Here is a 17,807-nt window from a genome sequence, read left to right as displayed (position 1 = left end):
GGTTGCCCACGAGTCCTCCAGGAGCTCGACGCCAGAAAACAGCTCTGCAGAGGACATTGCACAACCTGGCACTGCTGGACAAGATGAGGAGCAGCTCACCCAAGGGTCCTCAACGAGCCAGATGCCAGCCCTCCGCTCTGCAATGGACAGTGAATCACCAGGCTCCGCAGCGGGCCGCAGATCACCACGTGCCATTCCACCGAGCCTGGGAGGCTCGGATAGCCTTCTTCAAATGGCTATGGCCCTTCTCCAGGCTGGAGACCGGGAGGGCTACAGGGAACTCATGGCAGAGCGCAGGGCAGCGTGTGAGGCTGCGGAGCGGCAGGCAGAGCGGCAGGCAGCGCGTGAAGAGCGCCAGGCAGAGCGTGAGGCTGCGGAGCGACGGCAACAAGCAGACCGGGACCACCAGCTGCAGCTAGCTCAGCTCCGGCCCTCATCAGCCACACGTGACCTTCAAGACACCAAACTTCCAAAGGTCCGTGTTGAGGACTTCCCAGTGCTGGAGAAGGATGGAGACTTGGACTCTTTCTTGACTGCTTTTGAACGGACTTGCTTGCAGCACCATCTGGACAAGGACCAGTGGGCCAAATACCTGACCCCCCCCGTTTAAGGGGTAAGGCCCTGGAAATCCTTGGGGACTTGCCTGCTGAGGCAGATCAGGGCTACGACACCATCAAGCGGGCCCTGATCCAACAGTACAACCTCACTCCAGAGTCCTACCGCAAGAAGTTCCGGAGCCTACAGAAGGGACCAAAGGACTCCTGGGCTGACCACAGGCGGGCACTTGCCCGAGCTGCCGACCACTGGACCCAAGGCCTGCAGCTTTCCACCGGACCGGAGATCCTGGACTTGTTCATCACGGAGCAACTCTTGTGGAACTGCCCTGAGGATCTCCGCCAGTTCATCCGAGACCAGAAGCCAAAGGGGTCCACGGCTACAGCTGCCCTGGCCGATGACTACACCAACAATCGGGCTCCTGAGGCCAGGAGAGCAGCCACCAGCAGCACCTGGAGAGGGGGTAAGATGAATTCTGCGACTGCCCCACCTGCCCCTAGACTGCAGGGGGTGTCCCCCTCAACTCCCCTCTCCAGGCCCGTGGCAGAGCCAAGACGGTGCCACCAGTGCAACCTACCTGGACACTTCAAGGCCATGTGCCCTCAGCGTCCCAAGGCCCCGGCTCCGTCCCCGTCCCAAGGGCCGCCCAAGGTGTATTGTGTGGGTGGGGGTGGTGGTAGGTCCCTGGACAGCTTCCAACCTGTCACCGTCGGCCGGTCTGTGACCATAGGACTGCGAGACAGCGCCTCGGAGGTGACTCTGGTGCGGCCTGAGATGGTGTCCCCCCAAAACTTGATCCCTGGAAAAACCCTCGCTGTCTCCGGGATTGGAGGCATTGACCCGGCGCTGCCTGTTGCTGACATTTATGTGGACTGGGGCGCAGGGCGAGGGGTGAGGGAGGTGGGGGTAACTGATCGGATCCCCGCAAACGTGCTACTTGGGACAGATTTGGGGCAGATAACCTCCCAGTTTGGGCCCCCACCAAGGGCTGAACCTTCAGCCAGTACGGACATGACTCCTGACAATGTTAATGTGTTATCTATGAATGATGTGAGAGAGGGGGGAGTGAACTCTGATATTTCTGCTTGCACAGACACCATAGACACACACACAGCTGCAGCTGTGACAGGGGAGGGGGTCAGAGAAAGGTGTGACAATGCCTCTACAAGTAATCAGCCTGTGAGCTGGGATCTGCTGCCCTCTGCAGGGATAAGCAGAGAGCAGGGTGCTGCAGGGGGAGGACCAGTGTGTGGGGTGGGGGCTACCACAGCAAATGTGGGGTCCCCAGAGATTTCACAGCGGGGTTCTGTTGCTGCAGGAGGGGAACAGGCAGGTGAGATTGGGGCCGGTCCAGGAGCGGAAGTGCTCCCAGGTAAGATCTCGGTGCATGGTTCCCCCACAACCGGGGTGTCAGGAAGCCAGGTCGGTCTGCCTGAACCGGCGACTTGGTCAGGAACGGAGGAGGAGCAGGCACGACCCACGGTCGCAGCGGCTGTGGCCGCTGTCACCCGCAGTGGGAGTGCTGGAAGCCAAGGGGCCTCCCGGAGGTCCGATAGCTCTTCCCCTTCTGACCAAGTGGCAGCCGAGTCAGGTGGAGGCCAGGACACAGGTCCCGGGGTACTGACCGAAGATGTGACAGTCTCGTCGATTCTGGCCACATCTAGTCAGGGGTTTCAGGCAGCGTTAGAAGCTGACGACAGCCTGAAAGCTCTTAAGGAGCAGGCGGCACGGCCTCCCTCGGACTCGGACCCGGAGCGAGTGGTCTGGGACCAAGGACGGCTGTACCGGGCCACGGTCCAGCAGGGTTCACCGGAGGCGTGGCCCAGGGACCGACAGTTGGTGGTACCCTATCCGTTCCGGACGGAGTTGTTGCGGATCGCACATGAGATTCCGATGGCTGGACACCTAGGGATCGCTAAGACCAAGGCCAGGTTAAACCAGCATTTCTACTGGCCAAAAATGGGGGCCGATGTGGCTGCCTACTGCCGTTCGTGTGAAACCTGTCAGAGAGTGGGGAAGGCGGGGCCACGCCCCAAAGCCCCACTGGTATCTCTGCCCATCATCGATGAGCCTTTCAGGAGGGTGGCTGTGGATCTGGTCGGCCCGCTGGCCATCCCCAGCAGCTCCGGGAAACGCTTCATACTGACGGTAGTGGACTATGCCACCCGGTACCCAGAAGCAGTGGCCTTGTCGTCCATTCGGGCTGACAAGGTGGCCACCGCATTGCTGGAGATTTTCTCCCGAGTGGGTTTTCCCCAGGAAATGCTCACTGACCGGGGGACCCAATTCATGTCCCAGCTGATGGAGGCCCTCTGTAAGCAAGTCCAGGTGCGACATCTGGTGGCCAGCCCGTACCATCCACAGACTAATGGCCTGTGCGAGCGGTTCAATGGCACCTTAAAGCAGATGCTTAAGATGTTGGTCGACTCCCATGGGCGTGACTGGGAGCGGTATCTCCCACACCTGTTATTTGCTTACCGGGAGGTTCCACAGGCCTCAACAGGATTCTCACCGTTTGAGCTCCTGTACGGGCGACGTGTGCGGGGCCCCCTGGCTCTGGTGAAAGAGGCTTGGGAAGGGGATTTGGCCACCCCTGGAGTGTCGGTTATCGAGTATGTCATGCGCTTCCGGGACAAAATGCAGGCCTTGACGCAACTGGTACACGACAATATGGCTCAAGCCCAGGCCGATCAGAAGCGTTGGTACGACCAGAACGCTTGTGAGAGGACCTACCAAGTGGGTCAAAAGGTGTGGGTACTGGTCCCCGTACCACAGGACAAGCTTCAGGCAGCCTGGGAAGGCCCATACCTCGTGTACCAGCAGCTCAACCCTGTGACGTACCTGGTCACCCTGGACCCTGCCCGTGGAAGGCGGAAGCCCTTCCATGTGAACATGATGAAGGCACATCATGAGCGGGAGGCGTGTGCGCTCCCCGTGTGCAACCTGCCCGAGGAGGGAGAAGCGGAAACCCTCTTGGATATGCTAGCCCAGGTTAGGGCCGGCGGATCCATTGAGGATGTGGAGGTTGGCCACCAGCTCTTGGAGGACCAACGGTCCCAGCTGTGGGACACCCTCCTCCCCTTCCGGGGGTTGTTTACCAACCAGCCCGGAAGGACTGACTTGGCTGTCCATCACGTGGACACTGGGGATCATCCCCCGATCCGGCGTTCAGCATATCGGGTCTCCCTGGAGGTGCAGCAACACATGCGCCAGGAGATTGACGAGATGCTGAAGCTGGGGGTGATCCAGGCATCCAACAGCGCTTGGGCCTCGCCTGTAGTCCTCGTCCCTAAGAAGGACCGAACCACTCGGTTCTGCGAGGACTACAGGGGGCTCAATGCTGTCACGGTCGCCGATGCGTACCCAATGCCACGCATCGATGACCTGCTCGATCAGTTGGCCGGGGCTCAGTACCTGACCATCATGGACCTGAGCCGGGGATATTGGCAGATCCCCCTGACTCGCAAGGCCAGGGAACGCTCTGCCTTTATTACCCCATTTGGACTATACGAGTCCACGGTGATGCCATTCGGGATGAGGAATGCCCCTGCCACTTTCCAGCGGATGGTCAACACCCTGCTCAAGGGACTTGAAGGGTACGCGGCCGCGTACCTAGATGACATTGCCGTCTTCAGTCCCACCTGGGAGGACCACCTAGAGCATCTAGCACAGGTGCTCAGGCGGATCCACCGGGCAGGTTTGACCATCAAGCCGGGAAAGTGTCAGCTGGCCATGAGCGAGGTCCAGTACCTCGGTCACCGGGTAGGCGGGAGAACACTGAAGCCCGAGCCTGAGAAAGTGGAGGCCATCGCATCCTGGCCCACCCCCAGGACCAAGAAGCAGGTGATGTCCTTCTTGGGGACCGCTGGGTACTATAGGAGGTTTGTTCCACGCTATAGTAGCCTGGCAAAGCCCTTGACGGACCTCACCAAGAAGAAGCTGCCCTCTGCAGTCGATTGGACAATGGACTGCGAGACAGCCTTCCAGGCCCTAAAGGACGCCCTGTCCAGCCCGCCCGTGCTACAGGCAGCCGACTTCACGCGGCCGTTTGTAGTACAGACCGACGCCAGTGACTTCGGCCTCGGTGCGGTGCTCAGCCAGGTGGACTCTGCGAGCCAAGAGCACCCAGTCTTGTACCTGAGCAGGAAGCTGTTACCAAGGGAAGTGGCCTATTCCACGATGGAGAAGGAGTGCCTGGCCATAGTGTGGGCCCTGCAGCGTCTGCAACCCTATCTATACGGGCGCCACTTCATCGTGGAGACGGACCACAATCCCCTCAGCTGGTTGCACACCGTCTCTGGGACGAATGGGCGATTGTTGCGATGGAGCCTTGCGCTCCAGCAATACAACTTCACCATTCGCCACAAAAGGGGCCGTGACCACGGTAACGCAGACGGGCTGTCCCGACAAGGAGAGGTCGCGGACGGGCGCACGGGGGAACACCGGAGTGTGCTGCCCCCTAGCGCCCTCAAAAGGGGGGAGGTGTGAGGCAAATCCCGGGATATGAAGATGAATTATGACTTCCAGTCATAATCGCTCATCACTCCCTGGCAGTGCCCCCCTCCCTTCTTGTTCTCAATGTCCAGCATCTGTGAAGGTGTTACACCTCCATGGCCATCTCCTGTGATATGGAGATGAGATGATGTGGGAACAATGGACACAGGAGGACTCCCTGCCGTGACCCTGTGGTAGGAGCTGCTATCTAATTAGCAAGCTTGGAAGTATCCAGACAGAACGACTCCAGTAAAAAATGGTTCATATCTCGCAAGCCATATTTCCGATAAATATGGCAACCATAAAAATGGTGTCTCCGCATGCGGACGATGCTGGCACACCCTTTTTATGGGAGCGGGAGCTTGGGAAATACCCCAGGCGTGATATCAGCCAATGGGGAACTAGTAGACAAGTCATGAAACCTCTCGTTCTGTAGCTAAATTCATAGCTGTCACAATGAGAGCGTCGGCGTCCGCCTACGACGCTCCCAGGCAAAGTTATGGCCCATATTCCATGTTGTGGATTGTCCATAACTCCAGCCAGGGGTGGAGCAGTGCTCCCTCTGAGGTCACTAAGGTAGGAGGGGACCTGGATTTGCCCAGGTTGATAACCCTACTTCGGCCATTTTCCAGGGTTCTTTCGCTGGGGGTCACGTGCAGGAAACATCTGTGGGAGTTCCTAGAAACCTGGTCTACAGCGCCCCCCTGTGGCCAGACGCACAAGGTAACTGATTGAATTGCATACCTGTTTGTAAACCATGCTTTATCTGTAACTGTACTCTGACATATGTATATTCTGTAGATTCCCTATTGTATATATTGTAGTTTCTAGTGTGCTTTAGGCTGATTAAATTATATAATTAATCTTGGGCTGTTCTGTTATCTCGATCTTGAATCCCACGTCTGTGTGTTCGGCTAATAGTTACCGTGAAGCGGTTGGTGGCAGCGAGTTGTGCCAAGGATTATTGTGGGGAGGCCAGTGAGATTCGGGGAGGTTTTATATATTCCGCCCGCGGAGGTCGGGGGAATATATACCCTACTCTCACTGGGGACCCTTCAATAATCGGCATAAGTAGTATAGCGGCCTCCTTGCTTATTGTCGGGCAATTCCATAATTGGCCTGACTATAAGAGGGGCGCTAGAGAGCGCGTCACGTGCTCTGTCTGTCGGTCGGGAGGTATAAAGGAGGGGTGACCCCCACTTGTTACCCCCCGATTGTGACGTACTGGTAGCCAGCGCGGGGGATTTCTGAGTGACCCCCCCGGTGGTTTGTGACAACATATAATGCTGACTAGTGTAATGCGGGCGTCACACGAGATGATATATCGTGCGATATGTCGGCGGGGTCACGTCGTAAGTGACGCACATCTGGCATCGTTTGATATATCGTAGCGTGTGACAGCTATGAACGAGCAGAAATACTCACCTTCTCGTTCATTGCTGACACGTCGCTCATTTTCTAAAAATCGCACGTCCTGTTGTTCATCGTTCCCGGGGCAGCATACGTCGCTTCGTGTGACACCCCGGGAACGATGAACACAGCTTACCTGCATCCTGCCGGCAATGCTGAAGGAAGGAGGTGGGCGGGATGTTTACGTCCCGCTCATCTCCGCCCCTCCACTTCTATTGCCTGGCCGCTGTGTGACGTCGCTATGACGCCGAACGTCCCTCCCCCTTCAGGAAGAGGATGTTTGCCGCCCACAGCGACGTCATTAGGCAGGTAAGTACGTGTGACGGCGGTTACCGACTTTGTGCGCCACAGACACTGAATTGCCCGTGACACACAAACGACGGGGGCGGGTGGGATCACTCATGCGATCGCATGATATATCGTCCCGTGTGGCGCCGGCATTAGTCTCAGGAATGATGAACAACCGGAGCACAGAAGGAGGACCAACATTTTGAAAATGAATGTGTCAACAAGCAACGATAAGGTGAGTATTTTTGCTCGTTCACAGTCGTATGGAGGTGTCACACGGTACGACATCTCTAACGATGCCGGATGTGCGTCACGAATTCCGTGACCCCGCCGAGATATCGCACGATATATCGTACCGTGTGACGCCGGCATAAAGCGGGCTTAACACGCTACGATATCGTTAATGAATTATCATCGGGGTCACGTTGTTTGTGACGCACATCCGGCATCATTAACGATATCGCAGTGTGTAACACTTATGTGCGACCTAAAATGATCGCAAAAACACCAAAAATCGTTTGCAGCGGAGAGGTCGTCCTAAAACAAAAAATTGTTTTCTTCTAATTAGCGATGTTGTTCCTCGTTCCTGCGGCAGCACACATCGCTATATGTGACACCGTAGGAGTGAGGAACATCTCCTTACCTGCCTCCACCGGCTATGCGGAAGGAAGGAGGTGGGCGGGATGTTTACGTCCCGCTCATCACCGCCCCTCCGCTTCTATTGGACGGCTGCCGTGTGACGTCGCTGTGATGCCGCACGACCCGCCCCCTTAGAAAGGAGGCGGTTCTACGGCCAGAGCGACATCGCAGGAAAGGTAAGTCCGTGTGACGGGGGTAAGCGAGGTTGTGCGCGACAAGCAACGATTTGCCCGTGTTGCACAATCGACGGGGGTGGGTACGATCGCTTGCGATCTGGCTAGCGAGATCGCAGCGTGTAAAGCCCGCTTAAGGGATCAATAGACAGCATTGAAATCCATAGACAATGCAGTCTCTCTAGTTAGGATGAGGACCTTTGATGTGCTGAAGCCACTACGGGTTTTGACATTTTTTGTTAGATATAAAAAAAAAAAAAAAGTCCAGTGCACGAGACATTATTTTTAGATTGCTTTAACATGCCCTGGATGCCAGAAAAATGAGAAAAATGTGCCAGGACAGCACACACTGGCACACCCTAACTTTATTATACCCTAAGGTACAATGTCATTTCCTTAATTTCCTGCATTTGACAATCAATATCTTTGATCATGCACACATCTGCTTTGTGGGCAAAAGACAAAAACCAAGACTGAATTTTTAGGGCCACATTTTAGAATACATTTTTGGCACAAAGACAAAACAGTTCACAGCACAAAGTATACTATATATACTGTGACATATGGTGGTAGCATCTCACTTTGGAGCTACTTTTCTTTAGGTGGTCCAGCCATTTAGTTTAAGATAAAGAAATCAAAATGAATTACAGATCAACACATTAAGATATATTGACACCCAATATGGTGATCCCAGACAAAAACATAAAGTCAACCAAAGAATGGCTTCAGATATAAAATATGACGTCAGCCTACTGCATTCCCACGAGTCCTCCTCCCAATCCTCCAAGTATCACTTCACTGTTCCCAAACTCCCTAAACAATGTTCGGTATTATTCACAATGTTGATTTATTACACTAGTCAGATTTTATGGTTTTCCTTCCTATGTTAAGTATTAATTAGTATTATATTGTCTAGACTTCACTGTATACCCAAGTAGATGTATGTCGCATTCCATGACTATATTATTGAATATAAACTGTGGCACATAGGTAAGCCTCTTTTACTTACGGAAAACCTCAATTAGAAAATGACACCGATAAAATAAAACCTGTCTGGATGTGACACACCTCTGTTCTAAATTTGCCTCGCTAAGTGGAAAACATCCTTCACTATGTGATGCCTGACCAGTGTAGTGTGTCGCCCAGGCCTATGGGGTACTCGGTCCCGGACGGTGTACTGCTGGGGAGATGTCACTTGGTGGCCGTTGCCCGGTTCCGTGTCCTGAGGACGTTTTTTAAAAGGGGTATATTTACAGGGGAGATTAAATGAAAGTTTATCACGTGCACAGTTCTCACTACTGTGGCTGGTGGCAGCCTGGATGTTAGGATAGGTGATGTGGATGGGTGCAGAAAGAAGGTAGGCCACACAAGGGGTTGGAGTGTAACTGGTTTCTTTACTCACAGTGAGATGGAAACTGGTCACCCGATGAAGCCTGGTCTTGACCGCTGGTCCTCTTAGTCCCAGTGCCAGTTAGTGACCTGGTGGCTTCTTTCCCCTGCACCTGCCTTTAGTTTGTGAGTCTCCATGGCTTGGAGCGTCTGGGGGTCTCCTCCTGGTAGTCTCTCAATGGTAGTCCGTATGACGGTAGCGTGAACCCTGTGGGGTCGGAGTCTCTGGTCCTGTTCCCCGGTTCTCCCTTTGCTACTGAGTCCCGAACTTCAAGGTCAGTGAGGTCCTTGATGGTCCCCTCACTGTGCAGATTTTATCAGGTCTGCCTGGAGCATTTGTCTGACTTAGGATTCTGTACCCCGTCGGTGCTATGGTTCGGGGAGCACTCCACCGTACTTCACCGGCAACCACATGCCTGGGCCCTCAGATCACCGTCACACTCCTGTCAGTGCTCACTTCCTCTCTCTGTTCTGTTCTCACTGTGCACTGTCTGCCCCTACCACCTGGTCGTCTAGTGGACTGGATCGGCTCCACCTCTAGGTGGTCATCCATTAGGTCCAACCCAAGTTTTTGGGGAATTTGGGGTAAAACGGGGATTAACTGGAATGTTTTTGTTGTTACCAGCACTGGTCTTCTGGGTCCCTGAGGGTAGTCCCTGCATCCTGGTGGGAATGCAGTACCTTGTAGCTCCCTGATGGCTTCAGGGGCACAACAGTAGTGTTCTGGATACTGAATATTCATCCTAAAATACCTTCTTTTTTTTTCATTCCAAATTTTTATATATTTTTCCCTGGATTTATCCTGCCTAAGTGTATATTCACAGAGTTTTTTTGCATGGATTTTTTTTAACTGAAAAATCCACATTTCAAATCTGCTTCTTACAGATAAGCTTGGTTTTGTAAGAACATTTTTTATGCTGCTTTGATGCATTTTATTTTTTTGCATTTTTAAGTGTGGTTTTTGATTTGCTTTAAACTATAATATAGGGTGTATCAATATGGAGTCTTTTATGGCGCATTTTGGCTTCAAAAACCTTGGTACAAGATGCATTAAAAATGCTCGTTTTGCCTTGATTTAAAGGGGTATTCCGATCTACAAGATGCTATCCCAATATGTAGTGGGTGTAATAATAATAATATTAGCAAATACCTCAAATTAGACATGTGGTATAGTTCTTCTGAAAAGCTGTGTCACTTACCTCATGTGCAGGGCATTGCAGAAGCTTAGGTATGAAAGGTTACAGCCACGCATATAGGCTGGAGTCACACTTGTGATTAACTAGCATGAGTGCAATGCGAGAAAATCTCGCATTGCACTCGGACCAATGTTAAGCAATGATGTAGCTCCGATCTGCTATTTTTTTTTTAGTCCAAATCGGACTCATAAATACATTTATCGCATGTTGCAGAAAACACTGGAAATGAGTGAGGTCTGTCGATGTCGGTCAATCTCTATCTATGTCAGTCGGTCTTCTCTCTCTGTCTGTCGGTCTCTCTCTCTCTGTCGGTCTCTATCTGTTGGTCTATCCCTCTCCCCCCTCTCTCATACTCACCGATCCCCAATCACCAGCGCGGTGCTGCACGGCTGTCACAAAGCTCCGGCGGCTTTTCCTCTTTTGAAAAAGCCGGCCGCTCATTATTCCATCTAGTATTCACTGCTCAGACACGCCCCCACATTGAGTGACAGCTGTCTCACTGCAACCAATCACAGCTGCCAGTGGGCGGGTCTATATCGTGCAGTAAATTAAATAAATAAATAATTTTAAAAAAACGGCATGCGGTTCCCCTCAATTTTCATACCAGCCAGGTTAAAGCCATACGGCAGGAGGCTGGTATTGTCAGGATGGGGAGCGCCACGTTATGGGGAGCCCCCCACCTTAAAAATATCAGCCAGCAGCCGCCCAGAATTGCCGCATCCATTAGATGCGACAGTCCCGGGACTGTACCCGGTTCATCCCGAATTGCCCTGGTGCGGTGGCAATCAAGGTAATAAGGAGTTAATGGTAGCAGCCCATAGCTGCCACTAAGTCCTAGGTTAATCATGGCAGGCGTCTCCCCAAGATACCTTCCATGATTAACCTGTAAGATAAAGAAAATAAAGACATACACCCAAAAATCCTTTATTTGAAATAAATGACAAAAAAACACCCTCTTTCACCACTTTATTCAAGTCCCCAAATACTCCTCCAGGTCCGACGTAATCCACAGAGGTCCCATGACGCTTTCAGCTCTGCTACACCAGAAGCTGACAAAGAGTGGTCACAGACCACGACCGCTCTATGTGAGCTCCCCGCAGTGACTGAAGTGAGTCGCGCTATCAGCGATGACGTCACTGAGGTTACCCGCGGCCACAGATCTCAGCTGGAGGACTTCAGCTGTGGCCACGGGTAACCTCACTTAAGTCACTCAGGGGATTTGCGGTCACCGGTGAGATCTTCACCGGTGACCGAAAATCAGGCCATGACACACAGACAGAGCCACGGGATGACAATGAAGTCGGGTGAAGTTCATCCGACTTCATTCTGATTGCGCGGCTCTGTCTGTGTCTGCTGTCAGCGGCCATGTAGCAAAGCTGAATGGCAGATGATATAGCTGCTGAGAATAAAAACGGATCCCAAACGGATCACACACAGATTGCACATGGACTACAATCATGAGAAAAATCACAGAATCGCATTGCAGTTGCATTGCACACGGATCAACACTCGGACAGAGCTCAGGCTACTTTCTAGCATGAGACTTGGTCCGATTTTACACTCGCAAGTGTGATTCCAGCCGTAGGGACAGTTAGTTGCTAGTGGTCATAACCATGGATACCTAAGCTGCTACCATGATCTGCGCATGAGGTAAGTGGCATAGCTAATCATGAAAACTAAACTACATTTCTAATTGTACGTATTTACTAATATTCTTATTATTACACCTACTATATATTGGGATAGGATCTTTGATATGGGAATACCCCTTTACACTCATAAAATGTGCCAAGGAATTGACATGACTCATTTATTAAAACACATTAAACATGAAAAAAATATTCTATGTCCACTGTACACACCTTTTCTCATTCAAATGAATGGGGAGCTTGTTGCAAGCAGAATTGAAGCAAATTTTTTTATGTTAATTTTGGCACAGAATCAAGTCCAAAAACCTTCATGTGATTGTTGGGGTTCTGACTGCAGAGTCCTGCACCAAATAGCATAAGAGGGAACGTGTTAAAATCTAGCAGTAGTGTATATTCTTGCTTCATTCATTCTTTCACAGTGGGGACGCCAAGCGCTGCACTTAGCTTTTTCATACAGCCCCATAGCCCATAGATAATGAATTGAGCGGTGATCGGGCATCCAATCTGTCTCTCCACCTTCTAGCGGGCATAAAAGTGCCCTGTTTTGCCAAATAGTGCAGGTCCCAGCAGTCGTATCTCTAACAATCAGTAAGTTATCACTCATCTAGAGGATAACTTGTTTTTACTGGACAATTCCTTTAAAGGGAACCAATCACCAGGATTTTCGTATATAACCTAAAGCCAGTGCTATACTGGCACTATCAGGCTGATTCTCTACATACCTTTAGTGGTCAGCTCAGATGTATAGGTTTGAAATCCAAGAAAGTAAAGTTTATAAAATCATCAGCTTCTTGAGTGACAGCAGCTGTGAAACAAATAATATCTGGGGGGTATTCAGATTTATCCCCTCCCCCTGTTAGAATTAGCATAAGTATTATACAATCGATGTAACTTTTCTCTTCCAGGACTTGTGTGAGCTCATACCCATGTGACCAGAAGGGGCGGGGCCTCAGCGAATAGGAAAATGTTGCTTCATGTTATCAGCTTTGATGGCTGAGGCCTCTCCCCTTTTGGTCACATGGGTATGACCTCACCACAGGTCCTGGAAGTGAAAAGTTACATTGCTAATTCTAACAGGGGGAGGGGATAACTATGAATACCCCCCCCCCAGATATTATCTGCTCCTCAGCTGCTGTCACTCAAGAAGTTTATGATTTTATAAACTTTACTTTCTTGGATTTCAAAACCTAAACATCTGAGCTGAGCACTACAGGTATGTATAGAATCAGCCTCATAGTGCCAGTATAGCACTGGCTTTAGGTTATATAGGAAAATCCTGGTGATTGGTTCCCTTTAACTAATTAGTCATCATCACATCATGCTGCTGTCAGAAGAGATAGCGAAAAACAAAGACAGATTCCCTGTGAAAGACAGAACATATGACCAATAAAGTGGTTTTACAATAGAAATTAATAGTCTTTCGAGTGTTTTTTTGAGTGATATTACAGCTGTTATTCAGAGCAAAGCTACTCTATAAGACTCTTTAAAACACTCTGTGAGCACAAATCTTAAAATTTCATAAACCGACACTTAGCTTTACCTTACTGTACATTACTCAACAAGGTTTGTTTTTTAGAGATCACAATGGATGGAATCCAACAGTTCAGCCCTGAGGTCAATCTGATCAATCTATAGACATTTTGTGTTTAATCTCTATTGCAATAATCTGGAAAATCTTTATAAAATAAAACTGGGTAAAATAAATTAAATATGAAGCAGGTTATGGAATTTGGTGATCAAGGGCACGGCTGTATTTACAGCTGGTGTTGCCTTCGGCTCTACATCTGGATGCACCCACATTTAACAGTTGTGCTGCATTTTTCAATAGATATGGTTGTTGGCTGCACTAGACGTTTTCCTCGGCTGTGATTTTTCCCCAGTGAAGTCATTCAGAAGGAAAAACATAGAAATACAAGGAATAGGGCATTCAAAAATTGCCATAAACAATGCCAGTACGTAAGCTCTTTAGTAGTGGGCACCAGGTGCCAACAAGACTGCTGACAGCACCTGAACCTCTCATCTTTCATAAGAGCTCTCGCAATGCCATTCAGTGAGCGTCTGACACCTGGCGCCCCAATCGATCAGCTGTAATTAGCTCTGGTAATGGATGGAAGTAACATATAGCATCTTCTTCTGGATACTATCCAGCTCCTTCAACTATTCTGGATACTATCCAGCTCCTTCAACTATTCTGGATACTATTCAGATCCTATTCAAAAGTACACCCCCAAAGTACTCACATATTGTAAATGGGAGAAATTCAGATAATAAAACTCAAAGGTTATCCTCCCCCCCCCACAAAAAAATCTGTATATCTCAAGTAATCTTATATGTTCACTACTAAGGGTAATCCTAGTGCTGCTATTTTTGACTGTTGAGTTGTCCCTCTTAGTCAGTCTATTCCCCAGTGACTTTCCTCTTATAGTTCCAGGCAATGCTATGTTTTATAAGTCTAGCAATGAAAACCACAGGACACAAAGCTCTTACAACGAAGCAAATAAATAATTAATAGCTAGGGAATAACAGGTATAACATCTGCATGCCATGGTCGGATTGCAAAGCCGTTTTGTCATCTTTTACTATGATTCATTGACAAAAAATCCATTAAATTTCATACCAACATTTTCTCTCGTGTGACTCAGAAGTGAGAAAAATGGTGATATCATAACAGAAGAGACAGCGGGGAGTCTGAGCAATGGCTGCCAACCCTCGTAAATACTTCTGATCTGACATTTGTTACTTTTACGTCTTTCTCAAAATAAAAAGCAAAAAAAAAGAGGATAATGAAAATGTAGACTGTATCATAGAATGATTGAAAATACAGATGATTGGGGAGATAATACAGTCAATAAAGTCTTTATAAGTAACACATGGACAGCAATACATCAGAGCCCATAACCTGTTATGTAGTGGTTGTGTCTCCATCTTTGTGTCTCCATCAGAATACAACATCCTTTGTGACAATGGTCATCAGCAATGATTTACTACACAGGTTGTGTTGGCCATTGCTCGTCTGTTGTCTTCTCATTGTCTTTGGTCACGATGATGAGTGATGAGCGAGCGTGGTCACCGTTGCTCAGGATGCTCGGGTACGCTCGAGATTAAAAATGCTTGAGTTTTCCATTGACTTCCATTATACTTGGTACTTGAGTCGCGCCTGAGAACCCCAATGCTCGATCGAGTAACAAGCACGCCCGCGCATCACCAGTCACCATATATGTTCTCCATTTATCTTTAGGGCTGGATTCACACAATGATATGGCATCTGATTTCGAGTACATCGAATGCGAAATGCTAATGACCCTCGGCTCCCGCTGTGCTGCGAGCGTGAGCTGAGTGTCATGTGACTATAACCTGATCCTGTGATCGGATCACAGCTGCGGAGGAGAGGGAGGGATTACTCTCCCTATGTCCTCCATTGACAGCTGATGCAATTATCGCACTGCACTCGGATGTCATCCGAGTGCAGTCCAATGTTTCACTTGCACCCATAGACTTGTATGGGTGACACGGCTGTCGCTGACAATCTCAGCATGCTGTGACTTTTAGCTCAGCCAAAATCTGGATGAGAAAAAAGCTGACCATCTGCTCTCCCTCATTGAATAACATTGGTTTGAGTGCAGTGGTAGTCTTTCTCGTATTGCACTTGTCTGATTCATACGCTCGTGTGAGTATACCCTAATACTAACAGTATCTTCTAGATCTCTTAACACTATTATTTATACTTTGCTATTACCAGCTCCGTTAATTTTTCAAAACTTATAAGACAGCCAAACGAAACTCTTGAAGGACTCCTCCTATTCATTCAATGTTAATCTTCTTTTCTGTTCATATGTTGAACGTTTAGAGCTTTTTTCTACTTCCGATATCGAACAAAAAGTTCATATCACTTAGTAGAAGCTGCTCCAAATGGAATCTGCTCCAAGATAGATGCTGTAAAAAAAAGGCTCTGAAAAATGCTTCAGAAAAAAAAACTTTCAAAAAGCTTCAGAAAAAAAACCTTTTTCAAAATCTCTTCAGGAAACACTTCAGTAAGAGAAAAAGTCTACAAATTCCTCAATTAATGAGCGTTTCTTGAAGCATTTTTCTATCTCAAAAAACCTTTGTTCTCATGTAGCCTGACTGGTGAGCAGTACACAACTCCTCCACATTAGGACTTCTAGCATCCTCTATCAGGACTGGACTGATGAACACCAGTGCACCTATCAAACGTTTTCACAGACCAGCAGTGACATCCAAAACACATAAATGGGTTCCTGCTTTACCGAGAAATTATTATGACAGGATTACTGTAGATATGTTCAGTTTGTGTATCCAGGTTAGTCAGTGTGTGCTCTAAATGTCATCACGGATGTGTATTCCATTATCTTTAAAAAAATTAATTATCAATTAAAGGGAATTTGTCAGATGTTTTTTGCTATGTAAGCTGAAGACAGCATGCTGCAAGGGTTAACACAGAGAATTCAAGGAAGCCTGTCTTGTCAAGGTCCAATTTGTTATTTATTTGATATGTTTGTTTAAGCAGCAGGACTTATCATTACTGGAATACATTGTGATGTGCACTGCAGTCCGTCACGCCCCCTGCTGTGATTGACACTCCACTGTCAATGTACAATCTCTATTCAGAGCCTGGTGTGGGCGAGGACAGCTCTCTCAGCTCTGCTAGATGACTATATCTAAAGGCCCCATCACACACAGAGATAAATCTTTGGCAGATCTGCGGTTGCAGTGAAATTATGGACATATTGTTCCATTTGTACACAGCCACAAACCTGGCACTGATTGTCCACAATTTCACTGCAACCACAGATCTGCCGCAGATTTATCTCTGTGTGTGACAGGGCCTTAAAAATTGTAATTGTATCAGAACGGCTGCATCCACTAATCTAAAGGCTCTGTCACACACAGATAAATCTGCGCCAGATCTGTGGTTGCAGTGAAATTGTGGACAATCAGTGCTAGGTTTGTGGCTGTGTACAAATGGAACAATATGTCCATGATTTCACTGCAACCACAGATCTGCCAAAGATTTATCTCTGTGTGTGACGGGGCCTTAAAGGGGTTATCCGGCTTCTTTTGACTTTTTTTCATTATTACACTATTGGGCTACATTGGGGCAGGTAAGTAGATAGAGACCACTTACCTGCCCCGCTGTCAGCCCCTCTCCCCCGGCTCAGAGTGGTCATGTGACCGCTCCTGCCGCGATTTTGCTGCTTCCGGTCATTTCATGTCTACATGGGCAGGGCCATGTTGACATGCAAATCTGGAACAGCATGTCGCCTCCCTGCTGGGCTGTACAGTGCGTGGAGTAACCACCCCCATTCCCTGCACCCTCCCACACATTCCCCTGCACCTCGTACTCTGCCCACAACCTCCCACACACTCCGTAGTCTCCCTCCCTGCCTCCTGTGCCCAGCTACGTGCGCCCTGAATTCCAGCCGATTCAGTGTCCAGTTCAATAAGGCAAGGAACACTTGCTGTCAGATACACTGTCAGCGCTGTGTCCCCAGCGCTTTATCATGTTTACTGCCTGACACCCTGGGAACTGTCCCCCCCCCCTTCCCCCCCCCCCCCTGCGCGCTGTCTGTGTCATCATGGGTCATCTGTGTATGTGCATCAGTCTGTGTCCCGCGCCAGCCCCGCGGATGCCCACACTTCTCACGCCGCGGGGCTGGCAGGGAGCGGGACACTGACTGCTAAAGGTGGTATCACACACAGCGACAACGACGTCGCTGCTACGTCACCATTTTCTGTGACGTTGCAGCGACGTCCCGTCGCTGTCGCTGTGTGTGACATCCAGCAACGAGCTGGCCCCTGCTGTGAGGTCGCCGCTCGTTGCTGAATGTCCAGCTTCATTTTTTGGTCGTCGCTCTCCCGCTGTGACGCACAGATCGCTGTGTGTGACAGCGAGAGAGCGACGAAATGAAGCGAGCAGGGAGCAGGAGCCGGCAGCTGCGGTAAGCTGTAACCAAGGTAAACATCGGGTAACCAAGGTGGTTACCCGATATTTACCT

This window comes from Anomaloglossus baeobatrachus, chromosome 4 (genome assembly GCF_048569485.1).
Source record: "Anomaloglossus baeobatrachus isolate aAnoBae1 chromosome 4, aAnoBae1.hap1, whole genome shotgun sequence".
NCBI lineage: Eukaryota > Metazoa > Chordata > Amphibia > Anura > Aromobatidae > Anomaloglossus > Anomaloglossus baeobatrachus.
Note: the sequence above shows the minus strand (reverse complement) of the source record.